Source organism: Lissotriton helveticus, chromosome 5_1 (genome assembly GCF_964261635.1).
Source record: "Lissotriton helveticus chromosome 5_1, aLisHel1.1, whole genome shotgun sequence".
In the NCBI taxonomy this organism is placed as follows: Eukaryota; Metazoa; Chordata; class Amphibia; order Caudata; family Salamandridae; genus Lissotriton; species Lissotriton helveticus.
Genome location: NC_136065.1, coordinates 147,641,785 through 147,659,114, shown reverse-complemented (window position 1 = coordinate 147,659,114; position 17,330 = coordinate 147,641,785). Strand labels below are relative to the sequence as shown.

The 17,330-nt window shown below is 44.1% G+C and overlaps 1 long non-coding RNA gene and 2 other non-coding genes across 4 annotated transcripts in view; all 3 read left to right on the top strand.

Moving 5' to 3' along the window:
• Positions 1–10,950: 10,950 nt before the first annotated feature.
• The window catches only part of LOC144754285 (uncharacterized), a 39,087-nt gene continuing 32,707 nt past the window's right edge, over positions 10,951–17,330 (top strand). For both annotated transcript variants that reach the window (XR_013594690.1, XR_013594691.1), the window contains exons 1-6: positions 10,951–11,003; positions 11,608–11,667; positions 14,760–14,810; positions 15,885–15,920; positions 16,701–16,735; positions 16,946–16,994. This is a non-coding gene — a long non-coding RNA (uncharacterized LOC144754285). The remainder of the gene's footprint in view (positions 11,004–11,607; positions 11,668–14,759; positions 14,811–15,884; positions 15,921–16,700; positions 16,736–16,945; positions 16,995–17,330) is intronic.
• LOC144756977 (small nucleolar RNA SNORA17) lies at positions 13,022–13,150 on the top strand. Its single transcript, XR_013595448.1, has one exon. It is a non-coding gene; the product is annotated as a small nucleolar RNA SNORA17 (small nucleolar RNA).
• Positions 16,551–16,621, top strand: LOC144756922 (small nucleolar RNA SNORD26). Its single transcript, XR_013595402.1, has one exon. It is a non-coding gene; the product is annotated as a small nucleolar RNA SNORD26 (small nucleolar RNA).

The window sequence follows — 17,330 nt, the reverse complement described above, 5'->3', positions numbered from 1 at the left end:
CCATGCGCCATCGTAACCACTGCAAGCACATACGCATCGGGTAGCAACCATCGCTGATGCTCTGACAATTCAACCCAACAACCATTTACATCTAATTTACCCGTACTCTCTCTCCACACACTCAGCTCTTTCTCTGTAGCTTCAGCTTGAATAGACATCACACTCTCTATCGTATCTTCACACATTCCAACGTCACTAATCCATCTTGCAGGGCCCGCCACATATATTCGACTCATCATATCTCTTGCTGTTTCTTTCGCCACTTCATCAGCAAACGCATTACTGCGACCAACGTCGTCAGTAACCTTCTTGTGTGCACTACATTTCACAATTGCAACTTGCAATGGCAAGGTAAGTGACTCAAGAAGCTCATTCACCAGCTGACCATGCTGTATCTTGGCTCCATGCGAAGTCAGAAACCCACGCTCTTTCCACAATCGTCCAAAACTATGAGCCACACCAAACGCATACTGACTGTCAATATATATGGCCACTTTCATTCCTTTTGATAATACACACGCTCTCGTAAGTGCAATCAACTCGGCTGCTTGAGCTGAATTATGTGGGATACGTGCAGCTTCAACAATCGTTTGCAAAGTCGTAACAGCATATGCCGCAGTCGTATCCCCATTCGGAAGCTTGAAGCATGAACCATCCACCCATAAGGTACCATCACACTTCACAAGAGGAGTGTCCTTAAGATCTACTCTCCCTTTCGTTTCTTCTTCTGTCCTAAGAAAGCAATCATGCTGTTCAGAAACATCTGTCTCTGCTACAATCGGCAACAACGTAGCTGGATTCAACGTGTTGCATCTCTTTATGTGCACATGACTCGCTAAAAGTGTTAACTCATAACCTGACAATCGAGCACTAGTTAAGTGCTGTGTCTTGGTCCTGTTTAACAAAGTGTCCACTGCATGTGGAACCATTACAATCAATATATTATTCATCACTAAACCAGCAGACTGTCGAATAGAAACAGCTGCTGCTGCCGTTGCTCTCAAGCAACTCGGCAACGCTCTAGCCACCGGATCTAAAGTTGACGAAAAATACGCACATGGACGCTGCTTGTCCCCAAAAGACTGTGTCAGCACTGACAAAGCACAACCTTCTTTCTCATAGACATACAGTGTAAAGGGCTTACTGTAGTCGGGGGTACCCAACACAGGAGCCGAACACAATGCATCATGCAATTCGGAAAAACTTTTCTGACAATCTTCAGACCACGGAAGGGGATTTGGCGTATCTTTACAGGTCAATGCCACCAAAGGTTTGGCTAGCAAGGAAAAATTCGGTATCCATTGTCTGCAATATGACGTGATACCCAAGAAAGCTCGCACTTCTCTCTGTGTAATTGGCACACTCAATTTTGCAATCGCTTGAATTCGTTCTGGGGTCAATCTTCTTCCCTCCTTCGATAAGAGATGACCTAAGTAGGTCACTTCTTGTCGACAATACTGTAATTTAGAAAGGGACACTTTATGATGCAGATCAGACAAATGACGCAACAACGACAAGGTGGCTTCTTTACAAATCTCCTCAGTATCTGCAGCGACTAGTAAATCGTCGACGTACTGAATAAGAGCAGCACCATCAGGTAAAACAATCGTATCAAGCTGTGTCTTCAACTGACTATATATTGATGGACTCTCAAAATAGCCTTGAGGAGCTCTCTTAAACCGAAAGCTTCGACCTAAAGAGAAGCCGAAAATATCTCTACTTTCCTCGGCAATCGGGATGCTGAAGAAGGCATTCTTCAAATCATTCACCGAAAACCAAGTGGTTGAAGCTGGAATCATGGTTAGTAAGGCAGTGATATCAGGAACAACTGGAAACTGTGGCACAACTATTTTATTCACCTCTCTAAGATCAATCACAAACCTGTAAAAAGGTGGCTGAGAAGAGTCAGTTCGCTTCAGAACAGGCAGAACAGGGCTATTGCAAACGTTACCTCTTGTTTCTTCAATTACATCTTTTTCAATCAAGTCATGAATGATCGCTAGCAACGCCCTTTCACCTTCACTAGAGATCTTGTATTGGGGAATGCGTGGCATTTTAACGTTCGCTTTCAACGTCACAACATATGACGGTATTTCCAAAAGACCCACATCATTAGGACCAGTAGCCCAAATAGAATCAGGAAGAGAAAACAGTTCTGCCGGAAGTTTATCCTTCAACAAATACATTGAGGAGACCACTTTCTTACCCAGTGTAAGCTGTACTCCCGAAGGAGAACAATACAATGTCGCGTACAATCTTTTCAATAGATCCAATCCTAACAAGTTCTCACCACAACCCGTCGTCAGAATAAGGGGTGCTTCGAATTCACAAGGTCCAACAGAAAGAGGCATAGGACTAGAAATCGGGTTCCTAACCGGGGCGCCAGAAAAACCTACTGAAACATTCATTTCGCCAGACAAAGGTGCGCCAGGGAGTTTAGAGTGCATAATAGAACTTTTTGTAGCACCAGTATCCAACAGAAAAGGCTCTGACACACCTGATGTAATCACCTCAACATAAGGTCCACTCTGATCTACTGGAACTGAAACAACTCCCTCTCTTTGTCTATGGCTGTCCTAGCAATCATCACCTTCCATATTCTCACCTTCTGCATAGTAGTCATCAGCATAGTACTGAGTCGTCCTACCAGACGCGTTATTCTGCTGATCAAAATTATTCATTGAATTCTGTGGAGGAAAGGGACGTGTGTTCTGGGGAAAACCTACACGTCCTCTACCTCTAGGAGCTTGTGGAGCACCCCGACCTCTTGCGCTAGAAACACCATTCATACGTTGTAACAAAACAGGGCAGCTACTTTTAAAATGACCCTCTCCTTTGCAATATGCACACTGATTAGGGCCTACAGGAAAACGTTGCTGAGAAAACTCGAACCTTTGCGAGTTTCTCTGAAACTGCTGAGGTTGCTGATAATCACGCTGGCCGCCACGAGGTGGATACGCCTGCTGCAAAAGAACCTTCGTCTTTAATTCTTTCGTTTTCTTGTCTGCCGTATCCTTCTCGTCCTTATCTCTATTTTCGTAGTACTGTGCAGTAGCCAATATCTGTGCTGAAGAGGAAACGGCCCACGAACTCTCCGAATCTTTCAATTTCTTACACAACTCAGGAAGTAAATTGTGCACAAACTTGTCAACGAACAACCGTTGACCACCTTCTGTACTCATGTCTTGACCACTGTGGTCGATAAACGTCTCTTCATACCTGGTGAAGAAATCAGACACGGTTTCCTCTTTCTTCTGCTTACATGCAGACAATTTATCCCAATTTACACGCATCGCAGGCATTAAAGTTTTCATGTAAGTAACGATCTTACCAGGGAGTTCTGCTACTAAAGTCTCAGGTTTAGCACCATCAACTTGTCGGCCATCTGCAGCAGCAATATTAACGCAGGTATCACCTAACTCCTGCGCATGATCCGTGTGACGAATCAATCCCCATAAAGGCTGTGGAACCACATTTCCAAACAACATGTCTATATCAGCTAGATTCATAACACATGAGTCTGCGGTCTGTGATAATTCCTTATAATACCCTGCAGGATTTTTACTTGAGTCAGGTAAAGTCTGCTTAAGAGCCAAAACTTCATCTCGCTTCCATGGAACATGCACCCAAACACGCTGAAAATGAGGCTGAACAGGTGGATTAGCTGCTAGATCCCCTTCTTTCCAAACTGGGGGAACTTCTCTCATCGGATATTGTCGCGCTTTTCTCCTAGCAGAGGGATCAGGTTCAAACAACGACCGAGAGATAGCCTCACTCCTAAATGACAACAATGTCGCAACTGCTCTCTCAACATCGGAACCCACAATCGTGCCTTTCGCAAACTCGAACCGTACACGATACATCTCAGGCGGATTGGATTCCAAATCATTATCCTCCAATTCTTCACAAAGGAAAACACACATTTTGTCAAAAACATATCTCTTCTTCGGTGCTTCCCATTGACGGAAGACATCCATAACAGACTCTAACTCATATCTTGTAGGATCAGTAACCCATTTATGCGCCAAGTGATCCAACACTCCCTTCTCTCTAGAATCCGGCAGTTGGCTACGTAACTGTTTACGCTCTGAAACAGGCGTCGTAGTTAATGACCCAAAGAAAGGAGACAAGAGACTAGTAACAGTATCAGTCATTCTCTGTCGAACAGAAGGAAAAGTCAACAAAAGAACAGGAGGAAAGACAGGATGAGACAAGGCAGACGCAGAGGCAGTATCAGGAGGAATATCGGAAGAAGTAGTTGATACAGTAGGCAAAGTCGTAGGAAGTATAAGCGGGGTAGGTAGCAAAGTCGGCGGCCCTTGAGGAGGCTGCACCATAGCAGTGGGAGCCAACTAATGAGCTGGCGGTTGTGGAAGAACCTGAGGCAAAACAACCGGAGGTTGCACAACTAAAGGTTGCGGAGGTGCTGTAGCACTCTGCGCATAAGGGGGTGGCGAGCTCAACAAATGCGACATTAAAGGATCTTTCTCTAGTTCCTTTGCTGCATCCTGCTGAAGAGGCGGCAAAACTGGATAGCATTTATCAATTGCCATTTTACGTTGCCTGTGCAACTGCTCACTCGCTTGTTCTTCTTCATCATCTTTATACTGCATAGCAGCTTGCATTATCGAGATACCCTTTTCTCTTTTATTCCTTTTTGCTAATTTAATTTCTTTCTGTTTGGCTTCCTTACGCCATAGGCGGAAAGAGTCAAACACCGCCGGCCGGGCTTTCTTCTTAAAAAGGCTAACCTCTAGATTATCTAAGATTTCCGTGTCAAAACTACCATATTGGGGCCATTTGAGGACACCGTCCTTCCTCGTGTATCGGATCCACACTTCATTATATGTGATGGGGCCCACGCCATGCTTCACATAGAGTTCATAGGTTGGAGTTCCAATCGGAGGAACCGGACACGAGTCCTCCAATCGGGGATCCCTATTTCGACCACAACAAAACAAATTTCCAAGTCTGCTAAGACCAGGCATCTTCGCTCACTAGTCTAGCTTCAAAGGATTATCAAATACGATAGTCTCATGAATACACGAGTCCCTCGGCTTTGGTACTTGCAAGTTCCAAATCAAAGATCCCAAGGGGATACCCAAAAACTAAGGACTTGGAGACGCTCCACTCATACTTAACTGAGGTATCGATGACGTCACCAGAAGACTCGTCTATCGTTTAACTCTACAAATCATCAAAGGGTCCAGGACAGAGCGATAGTCAGGGCAGCAGTCCTTCGTAGCCGTCGGAAAGCGGGGAACCTCGCAGCAAAGACTTTCGGACCACGACGCGAGTGGTTGGCCTTCCTCCAGAATTTTCACACGAAGCTCCTCACGAACCTTTGGCTTGGACCGGTACCGCTGAAATCGCCCCACGTTGGGCGCCAAATGAAGTACCGGGTTATTTAGAACCCAGCGGTGCCAGGGGACACACCCAAAGACTTCGGATTCTCCTGTCTCAGACTACAGAAACGCAGAGACTTCTTGGTGACGTCAAAGATCAAATTTATTGGCTGCAACCAGTAACAGAGTTCCTAGAAGTACAACACTGTGTATGTTCTCAGGAGACTGCTCCACTTTACAAAGCTAGTCATCCCTTTTATACCAAATATTATGCTTCAGGCAAACATTCCTTATTTACAGTTGACCATTCACATATTTTCACGACAAAGAAAAAGCAGAGTCATGATGACAAGCCCATATTTCAGTTTGTCCAGCCCACAATCAATTACCCGGCAAGGCCCAACACTTTTCATCAGATAATCGGACGGACCCCTAATAAAATTGGGCACCTCCTCATCGTAAAGCAGGCCATAAAGAAAGAACAGAGACAGGTGTGAGTAAGATTAGACATAGTTGTGTGCAATAAAGGGTTTATGGCATGCTGTGCCTTGATGCCTAATCTTGAGCGGCCACTAGCAAAGGAACTGGCCTAACAAGTCCGGCCTCGGGCAACGGAGTCAGCTTGCCTGGTTCACACAGAAGTCAGCTGAAGGTGTATGTCTTCCAAAAGACTCGTTTGGCCTTAATCATCGGCCTATGTGAGGGAAACCACAAAATGGCTGCCGACCACAAAATGGAACCCGAGGGTTCAGAACGGAATCCCTGATTTCATGGTGATCTCGCCACTCAAATATGACGAAAATACCCGCACACCTTACACTTGTCATTCTCGGTCTGATGTTACCAAAATTGTCATGATACGACGATTTTTATGACACGGGTGCAGAATTTCAGTACCACAATATAAAACTGCTTAATGCATTAGATCAGGCCTTACTCTTAGGGATAGGAAACTGATGATTGCTTTAGATCAGGCCTTACTCTTAGGGATATGAAACTGTTGATTGCATTAGATCAGGCCTTACTCTTTAGGATAGGAAACTTGCTGATTGCATCATATCAGGCCTTACTACCCATGATATGAAACTGCTGATTGCATTTTGTCAGGCGTTTACTCTTAGTAATAGGAAACTGCTGACTGCATTAGATCAGGCCTTACTCTTATGAATAGGAAACTGCTGATTGTATTAGATCAGGCCTTACTCTTAGGGATAGGAAACTGCTGATTGCATTCTATCTGGCCTTACTCCCAGTGATATGAAACTGTTGATTGTATTTTGTCAGACCTTACTCTTAGAGATAGGAAACTGCTGATTGCATTAGATCAGGCCATACTCACAGTGAGTGGCGCTCTTAACTGCTATATATCGGTCCTTGCAGTGATGCAAAGATCCTGATTACATTACAGCATGCCTTATTGACAGTCATATGAAGTATTATGTCTGGCCTTGCTCACACTGACAAAGGTTTTGATTGCATTATATCACGCTTTGATCACAGTAACATGAAACCCTTGATCTTATTAGGCATGTATTGATTGCATTATGTTAGGCCTTGTTCTATAGATTGGGTTGGTGTCTGCCCTGTCTCCCTTAGGCCCTGCACACCCTGACTGGATATTTTTCTCAGACGTGCGTGTGCTGAGAGTTTAAGAGATTGGCATTGTAAATGACAATGCCTTTTTTATATTTAAAAAACCAAAACATAAATAAAAAGCTCATCCCCCCTCCGACCCCACTTAATGGAACTCTGCTTTTCTGTGTTTTTTGGGGGGTCTTGACCTGAGAAAATCTACGATGTGTATATATGTATATAGAGATAACTCTAATCACTAGTATATGCAGTAGATCTTTGTACTCTCTACCATTCCTATGTGACTCTTTGAGTATATCCCTTCGTATCCCTTCCTTATGTATATAGAGATAACTCTAATCACTAGTATATGCAGTAGACCTTTGTACTCTCTACCATTCCTATGTCATAGCTGCCAAGGTTTTAGATTGCTATGTGTGATATTTTCATAATTTCAGGAAAATTATGAGTGACATTCCAACGACTACGAGTGACACTTTCTTACTTGCAAAATCAAGCAACAAAATCAAACAATAAAGACGAAGGAAACATATAAATACCATAGACTACACCCTTTTGAGCAACAAGAAACTCTAAGAAGATCTTTAAACTTCTGAAAAGAACCATAAATAGAAAGGTACTAACCACTCTATCTGTGCCGTCCACCCCACTGTGATGGCATTATAACAGGTATATCCATGCCACCCTTTTGCCCCCCTTCTTCCCAGGCCGCGTGATTGGCAGGTGCAGGCTGCTGGAAGCTCCCAGGCGGCAGACCTCTGCAACTCCCTCGCTACATTCTTCCACCGCAAGATCTCAGCTATACACGACAGCTTCGGACCCCAGACTCCGCCTCCAGCCACCAAACCAACTACCCCCACCACCAGCCTCAGCGTATGGACCCCCCATCAGCACTGACGACACCACCCGCGTCATGAACACCATCCACTCCGGCTCCCCCTCCGACCCATGCCCTCATCATATCTTCAACAAAGCCGACACCATCATCGCACCCCACCTCCGGAACGTCATTAACAGCTCCTTCAAGTCAGCCACCTTCCCGGGAAGCTGGAAACACACAGAAATCAACGCCCTGCTGAAGAAAACAACAGCGGACCCCAAAGGCCTCAAGAACTTCCGCCCCATCTCTCTTCTCCCCTTCCCGGCTAAAGTCATTGAGAAGACCGTCAATAAACAGCTGACTGCATTCCTCGAAGAAAACAACTCGCTCGACCCATCCCAGTCCGGATTTCGAGCCAACCACAGCACCGAGACCGCCCTCATCGCAGCCACCGATGACATCAGGACCCTGATGGACAACGGAGAGACAGCCGCTCTCATCCTCCTGGACCTCTCGGCAGCCTTTGACACCATCTGCCACCGCACCCTAATAACCCGCCTCTACAACACTGGGATCCAAGGAAAGGCCCTGGACTGGACCACACCTTCCTCTCCGACAGAACCCAGAGTGTCCGCCTCCCTCCCTTCCGCTCCGAGGCCACCAAGATCATCTGCGGCGTTCCCCAGGGCTCCTCACTCAGCCCAACTCTCTTCAATATCTACATGAGCCCCCTCGCCACCATCGCACGCAAACACAGCATCAACATCATCTCCTATGCCGACGACATCCAACTGATACTCTCCCTCACCAAAGACCCTCTCACCGCCAAAGCCAACTTCCAGGACGGAATGAAAGATGTCGCAGAATGGATGAAGCACAGCCGTCTGAAGCTCAACTCGGACAAGACGGAGGTCCTCATCCTCGGACAATCCCCATCCACCTGGGACGACTCCTGGTGGCCCACAACGCTGGGCACCGCACCGACACCCACAGACCACGCACGAAACCTGGGATTCATCCTGGACTCCTCCCTCACGATGACCAAGCAAGTCAACGCAGTCTCATCCTCATGTTTCAACACCGTGTGCATTCTCCGAAAGATCTTCCGGTGGATCCCCACCGAAACCAGAAAGACGGTCACCCAGGCCCTCATCACCAGCTGACTGGACTACGGAAACGCTCTGTACGCAGGAACCAAAGCCAAACTTCAGAAACGCCTTCAACACATACAGAACGCCTCCGCACGACTCATCCTCGACATCCCTCTCCACAGCCACATATCCGCCCACCTGAGAAACCTGCACTGGCTCCCCGTCAGCAAGAGGATCACGTTCAGGCTGCTCACCCACGCACACAAAGCGCTCCACAACATGGGCCCCGAATACCTCAACAACCGCCTCTCGTTCTCCGCTCCGCTCCACCAGCCTCGCCCTCGCCAGCGTCCCACGGATTTGCAGAACCACCACCGGAGAAAGATCGTTCTCCTCCCTAGCAGCCAAGACATGGAACTCCCTCCCCACGTACTTACGACTGACCCAAGACCATCTCACCTTCAGGAAACTCCTCAAGACCTGGTTATTCGAGCAATAGTAGGCACCCCCCCTCCCCCCCTCCCTTCAGCGCCTTGAGACCCTCACGGGTGAGTTGCGCGCTTTACAAATGTATTGATTGATTGATTGACTTTCTGCATTCCAATACAAGAATGTTTAATTACAGGAGGCCTGCTCGCCACTGACTGAATCCCTTGGCAATTAAGAGAAAAACGTAAAACTTACACCCGAGGATTTTCCTAATGCAAAAAAAAGATGAACACCTGTCCTAATCAGCCTTTCACCTGTGCGTGCCCAGTAGGTCAGGGAAGCAGGCTCTAGCCGAGGAGGGCTGCAGGCACAACCCTGAAAAAGCCTGAACAATGACTCATTCCTAGAAACTTGCCTGGAATTAAAGAACATTTTAACTGTTTTATTTCTACTCCCCGTATCGATGTTTCAGCATCATTTTTGAAATTTATTTGCAGGGAAAGTCTGTGGGACCGGCCTCCAGAGGTCATTATATGCTAATGAGGCCAGGTAGCTAAAAAAAATAATCACAAAACCTAAAGTGAGGCCTCAGGAAATGAGAAGTTCACTGCAGAAAAACTCACCAGAAAACTCGACCTGTACTGCAGCCGTCAATAAGGGTGGAATGCCGGGGCCGGTGTGAGCAGTAGGCAGCACTGCGAGCAGAGGCCATGATTGCGGCCGGAAACCAGTAGCCAGCCGCTGAGAAACTCCCGGCTCTGGCTCTAGGACGTGAGGTCCCCTCCGGCGCCAGTCCACATACAATTTAAATGGGCCAGGCTCTAGGGCACTACCGCGTGATGTCAGGCGGCAGGCTGTCTGACTCAGAGAAGCACAGCGCCACAGGAATGCCCCGAGACCGGTACATTGTATCACTGCAGGTAAGAACCTTCCAGCAGCTCATTGCTCAGTGGTGAGCATACCAAGCCTGCAAGAGCCTTGCGACGTGATGCCATTGCCAGCTGCCACTCACACCAGATAATGTTACAGCGCCTCAGCTGGTACACTATGGAGAATGCTCATATGCGTGACATTGCATTTCAGTGCAGTGAGGCGGAGCACCGCACTGAAATGCGGTAGTGTCACACCTGATACGTGACACTTGGCGGGACTGCTATGTGACTCTTAGAGTATATCCATTTGTATCTCTTTCATGAGTGACTTTACTATTTGTACATTTGCCATTTTTCTTTCTGTTTGTATCTTTTCCTTGTGTGACTTTACATCTTGTACATTGGCAATTTTTTCTGTTTGTTTCTTTTATGTAACGCATGTAATTCTAAGTCTTTATGATTTGGCAACTGGTTCTTATGTAAAGCGCTCTGACACCTTCGGGTAAAGTTCGCGCTATATAAAATCGCATTAAATAAAATAAAATAAATAAAATAAAATAGCGTAATACGTTAGTCTTTCGGTTACTGGCGACAGGTTTTCTATTACAACATGGCCACCTTAATCCCGCACAGCACAGACGAGCCTTCGGCATTGATGTATTTGATCCCTTTTCTATGTCACTGATAGACAAAAAAAGCGAGCCACAAGCTGGGCGCGATGGAATGAACTTTGTCCCTGCCCGGCTGCCCTACTCCGGGTATATAAATGTCTGTCGCGGCACGTGATGTTCTCTGTGTGACTGATTATTTGCATGGTGTCAGCGTGAGCTGTTGCGGCGCTGTGTGCTTGGGGGTAGGTCTGTGGCTTGTGTATGTTTATTACTGTGGCTTGTGTATGGTTATTACTGTGGCTTGTGTATGGTTATTACTGTGGCTTGTCTGTGACTCTCCCTTTTACGCTGATGTTTTTGCGGCTATCGTCCTTTTGTAAATAGGCTCCATTGATCTTGAGCACGTGGCACAGCGACTTGCTTGAGTCTTCTTGGTTGTGATTTAATTAATTCCGTGTGTTGCTCCGTCAATTCTGAGCTCTTGCTATTCCTCGAATTCGAATAAAATGAAACTCGCTACAGCATAGTGATTTTCCTGATTACAACTTTAAATCTTGAAACGAGGCGGTCTCTTTGGACTAGGTGGGAAGCGCTTTCGATCGTCTTCCTGTGGTGCATTGTTTCCTATCAGACTAACACAGCGACCACATGTTAAATCTCGTCCCTCCATTTTGGATTTTTGGAAACTTGTCTTTTTCAATATGAGTAACATAGGCTTATTTAATCGTAAAGTTTGTTACGGTTTAACTTTTTCTGGCAACAGTAGCTATTTGAAGCACTGTTAATTGTGAAACTCTGGGTTATATTAGCAAGTGTTAATTTTTACTTTTTTTTTTTCTCTCCTAGGTGCCACACGTTGTTGTAAGACTACCTGGGTAGTAGTAATTACTGAGTATTATTGCAAAGGTAAACTGGATGTGGATTTAATTGTTAACGTAAACGCGTGCTTATGCATCTGGCATAATTCCCTCCCTATGTTTGCACCAAGTTTTGAGATTTGTGTTCATATTTAAAGGCAAACTGATTTGCTCAGTTACATCTGGATTGTCATTAAGGATATTCCAGTTTGTGACTTTTAATTTTTATTTGGTTACTCAAAAAATGACTGACCAATATAATGTTTCTTTTCTGGTTTGTTGAACATGCTTTCCCAGTTGTAAAACCTGGCTATTTTTAAGATTGACAACGTTTCGGGTAGCCCCTCTTTCAAACAGTTTCTCAGTAACTGGAGAGTCCAAATTAGGTATTTTAGAGTGGAACTGAAATAGCGTAATGTTTCATCGCTTGGGGGGGCCCCCCTTGCCCCTAAACAAATTATCAATAAAGTGATACCAGCATTTCAGTACATAAAATGGGGCAATCTTTTTGTAAATCTATAAAACTTCATCTGAAAGCAGGGTTTCTGAGTAGGCCTGGGCGGTAAATTCCGTTTGCTGAATTTGGGTAATTTCACGTTCCATGGAGAACGCGAACTTGCCCAAAATTCAGCGTTCTGCGACATTACAAATTTTTTGCTTCATTTGCGTTTTCAAATGCATGTTCGTAGGATATTTTCCCCCGAGCACGCAAACAGAAATTGCGAACAGTAAAAAAAGCATCGCGAACAAGCAATTCCGCATGTTCACAGAGATTTTTAACAGTTTCACCAAGATTTGCGATTACGCAAATTCCGCCCACCCCTAGTTCTGAGTATTGATGATAACCCCCAGATGGAACAGATCAGCTTTGAATATGGATAGTTGGTTTTATTGTGGTATTTTTTCTGATAATTTTTATGCTTCACTGTTGTACTGTGAAGATATTAGATTTTTAATTGAGAATGAATTTAGTTTTTACTTGTATATCTAGCGGGTTGATACAACATTGTACTTGTATCAACCCACTTGTGTTTTTTTAAAGTTTTTTGTTATCAGGGTCTTCAAATGACGAGATTAAATCATGTGTTAAACCTACATGGTGGTACTGTATTGTAGACTTAGTTTGAGAATTAGATGAGTAATAGTCTGGGGAAACTACAGAGCCCTGGGCCCTGTCTAGACTAGATTCCAATCGGTATTGTCAAATCCATTTTCTTTGACTAGAAATGTTATCTTAAGCATGTAGGACTGCTGTAGTCAATAGCCAAACATTCTGACTTTCCCAATGCTGGTAAATGTGTTGGTTCAGATTTTAATTTAGGTAGATACTGTTGCTGCACTATTGTAAAATAAAAGTTTTGAATTGGACCAGATTTGGATGTCCACGTCTTAAAACTCCTTTATTTGCCCCTTTAGTGTTGCAGACATGCCTGTTGTGTCGTGTTTGTGTCATTCGGTGGCATACAGTATACTGGCTATATCTAAACTTGGTGTTTAGTACCATGAATACCTAAAGATGGTAGCCAGACAAAGTTTTACCTTGCTTTTTGATAATTTAATTGTTTAAAGCTTGTTGCGCAGAAACCTCTGTGCTAAAGTGAAACTTAACGTTTTTTTCTTCTTAAAATTCAAAGTCTTAATATTGACTGTGGGCAATGTCAGCTCATCCCTGTTACCGCAATTCAGCAAAATGGCATTGCATATTACCTTGTCTTTACTTTTTTATGTAAATTGGCTCCCTTTCTGAAGGAAATTAAGTATATTGATATGGGGGTGGGATTGGGAACAGATTTGAACAAAATCTGTTGCAGGTTGGGTCGCTATAATTTAGATATGGCAAGTTCCGTTTCCAACCTGTAACTTTTTTTTTTTTTTTTTGCGTACTAATAGCACTTGTGCTTGCCAAGGTTAACAGTGTTTGTAATGAGTATTTAACCACGTTCACTTTATTCTACTACCTTGTCTTGAAGTACTTGCTTTGGGCTTAAATTTATAATCCTTCCGAAACTGAATTGCTTCGTTTTAGGCCTGGTTTGACGGTGTAGTTATCTATTCATCCTCTTGAGACCAGTGGAGACTGTTTTACTTCATAGTAAATTGGACACTGGGCCCGATTCACAAAGGTAAACTGAGATGAAAGTTTTTCTTTAGGTATTCACAAAGGGCATTTACAAGTAGTAATCTACACCTGTGCTGATACCATGAGCACTCAGAATGATTAACAGCCTAACACAAGTTTAAGTGACTTTTTATTTTCAGTATTACCTAGTGCTTGAATGTGAAGCAATAGGTGTTTACCATACAACTGCATAATGGGCTATTTCTTAATTTAATGCAGAATTGACTTATGTGTATTTAAGTAACCTGGATAATTAAACCTGTAACAGATGGAATTTGATTACATAAAATGAATAACCCAGGAATGGAAAGACTCCCTCTTAAATCAGTTAACCATGAAAGGAAATCCAGGTCCTAAGTTAGTCCATGATCTTCATGAAAATCCATGTCCTTAATTCAATCATGAAGCTTCAGGTGACTGGGCAAAGGGATTTTCTTTTCTTTCTTACACGATCAGAAAAGGCTGACCTTAAGTACACAAGACAAGGGGCCGAGGGAGGAACACAACACACCACAGTACAGAACCATACAGGTGAATCCTTAATCCAAATACTACTCCCAAGTAGGTCACAGGCTCCTCTGCTCTGAAGATTAACGCCTCCGTTTGTCACCATTGAGCATCAGGGGCTGTTTTTAAAAATATATTTTTTTTATCCAAGAGTCGCCTTCAAGCCGTTGTGCATTTACGTTCTAAGTGGAGGCAGACAATCACTAAGTATGAAGCAGGTTGTCTCAATAAGACCTAATTGAAAAGCCATAGCTGCAAATGACATCCACCAGTGGAGTCTGATATTGAACAAGTTGAGGCTCAACAACGAGCCTTTAGGGACTCGATGAATGGCTTTGGTTTTAAGCAGTAATGTTTAATCACTGCTTGGGAAGGGTTACTCAAAGTATGAGAACCACTTAGATGATAAATGTTAAATTACAATAGACTTTACTGTGTCTCGCAGCATATGGAGACACCCTCAAAGAGAGCATACTGATCTAATAAGTTTTTTTTTTTTTTTTTTTTTTTTTCAGCCTGTAGCCATGAAGACAGTTAAGTTTGGCGAGCCTGACTGTGGCATGAAGGTGAGCATATTTCAATTCTTCAAATGTACTCTGCTCGAAGAGGTGCTGTAAACCCAGCTGAAGTGCTGTGTAGGTGGCAGGGAGACTAATGTCAACACTGCTCCATGAGCACTCTGAATGGTTGAACAGCCAAACCAATACCATTTGTTCTATTTAGATAGAGTTGAACGTGTATCAAATAACAAGTGGGTCCAATACAGTTGCAACTTCAGTAACTTGAACACAATGTGACCGCCTACCTGGACTCTGAAGAATTTGAAATAAAATGCTGCCAAGCCTTTTTATAAGTTGACTTACTGGAAAAAATGTCATCCATTAAGTCAGTTTGTGGTGATTTAAAGCAGCGCGAGTCCTTTTCTCTTCAAGGCATGTTGTATATACACTGTGGGTTTACATCCCACCCTTTGCTTTTTTATTACTTTGGTTGTACTTTAAGAAGGTTTGTGGTTACACTTTGTTTTATGTCCATGCGCGCTGCATAGGAAAGACCTGTAGCAATCACTATGGTTTTTGTCCCAAAAGTGCACGCGTTGCATTGCCTTCATTGGCAACACGTTCACGTTTAGCGATTGCCTTGCTGCTCGCTCCTGCAAGGTAATTGCGCAGGCCCCCCTCCTGCATGAGCTGTTTTTTGCTATAGTTAAATATTGCTGCTTCTGCATTTGCAGTCTTCCCTGGTATGAGCACGCATAATGCACTGTTGTAAGCAACAGTGGAGAATATCTGTTCCAAATGTCACGCTAGATACAGAGTAACAAAAGTACCCTGCACCTACCGACCGTCTTCAATAAACTATGAAGGGGCCGAGTGCAGCAAACACCCAGCCCCAGAACTTCACTCGACCCTGTGGTGGTTGGCCCGCTTCCCAGTCTTCCTATGATGAGACTTTTCACAGACCTGTTCTGAATGTCCGTGAGGAAGTGTTTTTCTGAGTAAGACTGTGCCCCACGCCCCGTGTCTGTCACTTGTGACACTTTAGATAAAGCTACTGAAGTTCTATTTAGACTCCCACACCCTTGTTTTACACTCCTGCTGCAGGTTACTAGTTTTAATATTGACTTCTTTATTTTGTAGTTTGACGATATGCTTCTGGACCTTACTGACAATCGGGTGAGTAAATTCGAATCTGCGGTTTCTCAATGTCCTTGTATGCCACCTAAACTGCAGGCTAAATATTAAGTTAGTGTATGGTCAAAAGTTGCCGCGTCATGAGGTGTAAACAATTTTACTTGAGGCAGTCCAATAAAATTGTTTTTATATGAGCAACTTGGATAAACTTCCTGATGTACTTGCAGTGGCCCTGGTCTTCAAATAGACACCACGGCTCGTAGGGCATATAAATTCTAAGGAGTGTTGGTGACTGCCTCCGATTCAGGAGCTTAACTGATTTTTAAATGACACTATGGCTTATTACCCCCACCCTCCCCCGGGTTCTAGTCATTTAGTATTTTCACAGATGTTCGTTCATAATAGAGCTAACATCTATGTACCTTTAGCGGACCTCTTCCCACGAATTATCACTTGGGTACTGCAATTAATGGTCAGATTATACATTTTACAAACTACCATGCGTCATTGTACGCCTTGGCAGGTGTAGTAAGCGCTATATAAATGCAATTATAATAAAAGTAAGATGATAAACTAGTCTTGAAGCCAGTTTCACAGTTCACATTGCAGCCCATTCACCGCAGGCGTTTATCTATGTAGTTTTGCCTAGAATGGGGGGGGGGCAATGCAATGCTGCAACGATGATAACTGAACTCTCTCTTTCTGACTGTTAGTGGAGACTTCTTTACCAGATCCTGAGCAGCATAGCCTAACCACATGTGCGAAGTGTTAATGTGCTTCAAGCACATCTAACATTAGATTTTTTTTTTGTTCCTCTCCTAGAATGACTTGCTGTATGTCGAAATGGCTACAACCAGGTATGTTCCGCTGCAAGCAATTTAAGGTGTGGGCCTAAAATTTAGTAATCACTCTGTAGTTTAAAATTCTTTGACTTGTCTAGTGATAATGTTTAACAAGCACATAGCTGACCTTTTTATGATGTATTCTAACGCTGAGCTAGTTGCCCTGCTTATGAGTAAGACTAGTTGTGTTGGAGAAACTCTAATGCAGCGAATCTTTGCTTTCAGGTCTCTAGCTCCTGCTGCAAAGCGCAATACTCAACCCTGCTGACTCCAGGTAAGTTTGCGCACCTTGATTTCATGATGGGCTTTGTGGTTGCGCAGGTTTTAATAGATTTGTCTCGTGAGGTGGGCGCTCTTCTGACACTGGTACCGTTGGGTTCCCCCACTCTATTTAACAACTAGCATTAACTGAAGCTTTACCATCCGTGGCGCTCGAGGGAGCAAACTACTTATGTCAGGCGTCTTAAACAACGTGTCGAGGTTTGAGCAGCGTGGGTGAAAGCAACATTGTTTTTGACCATTTTAGAGGTGTTTACAGCACCCAGGCCTCTCCTCTGCAGTCGTGGAATAACAGTATAACTTGACTCGTCTATTTTTAGCTCCTTGCAGA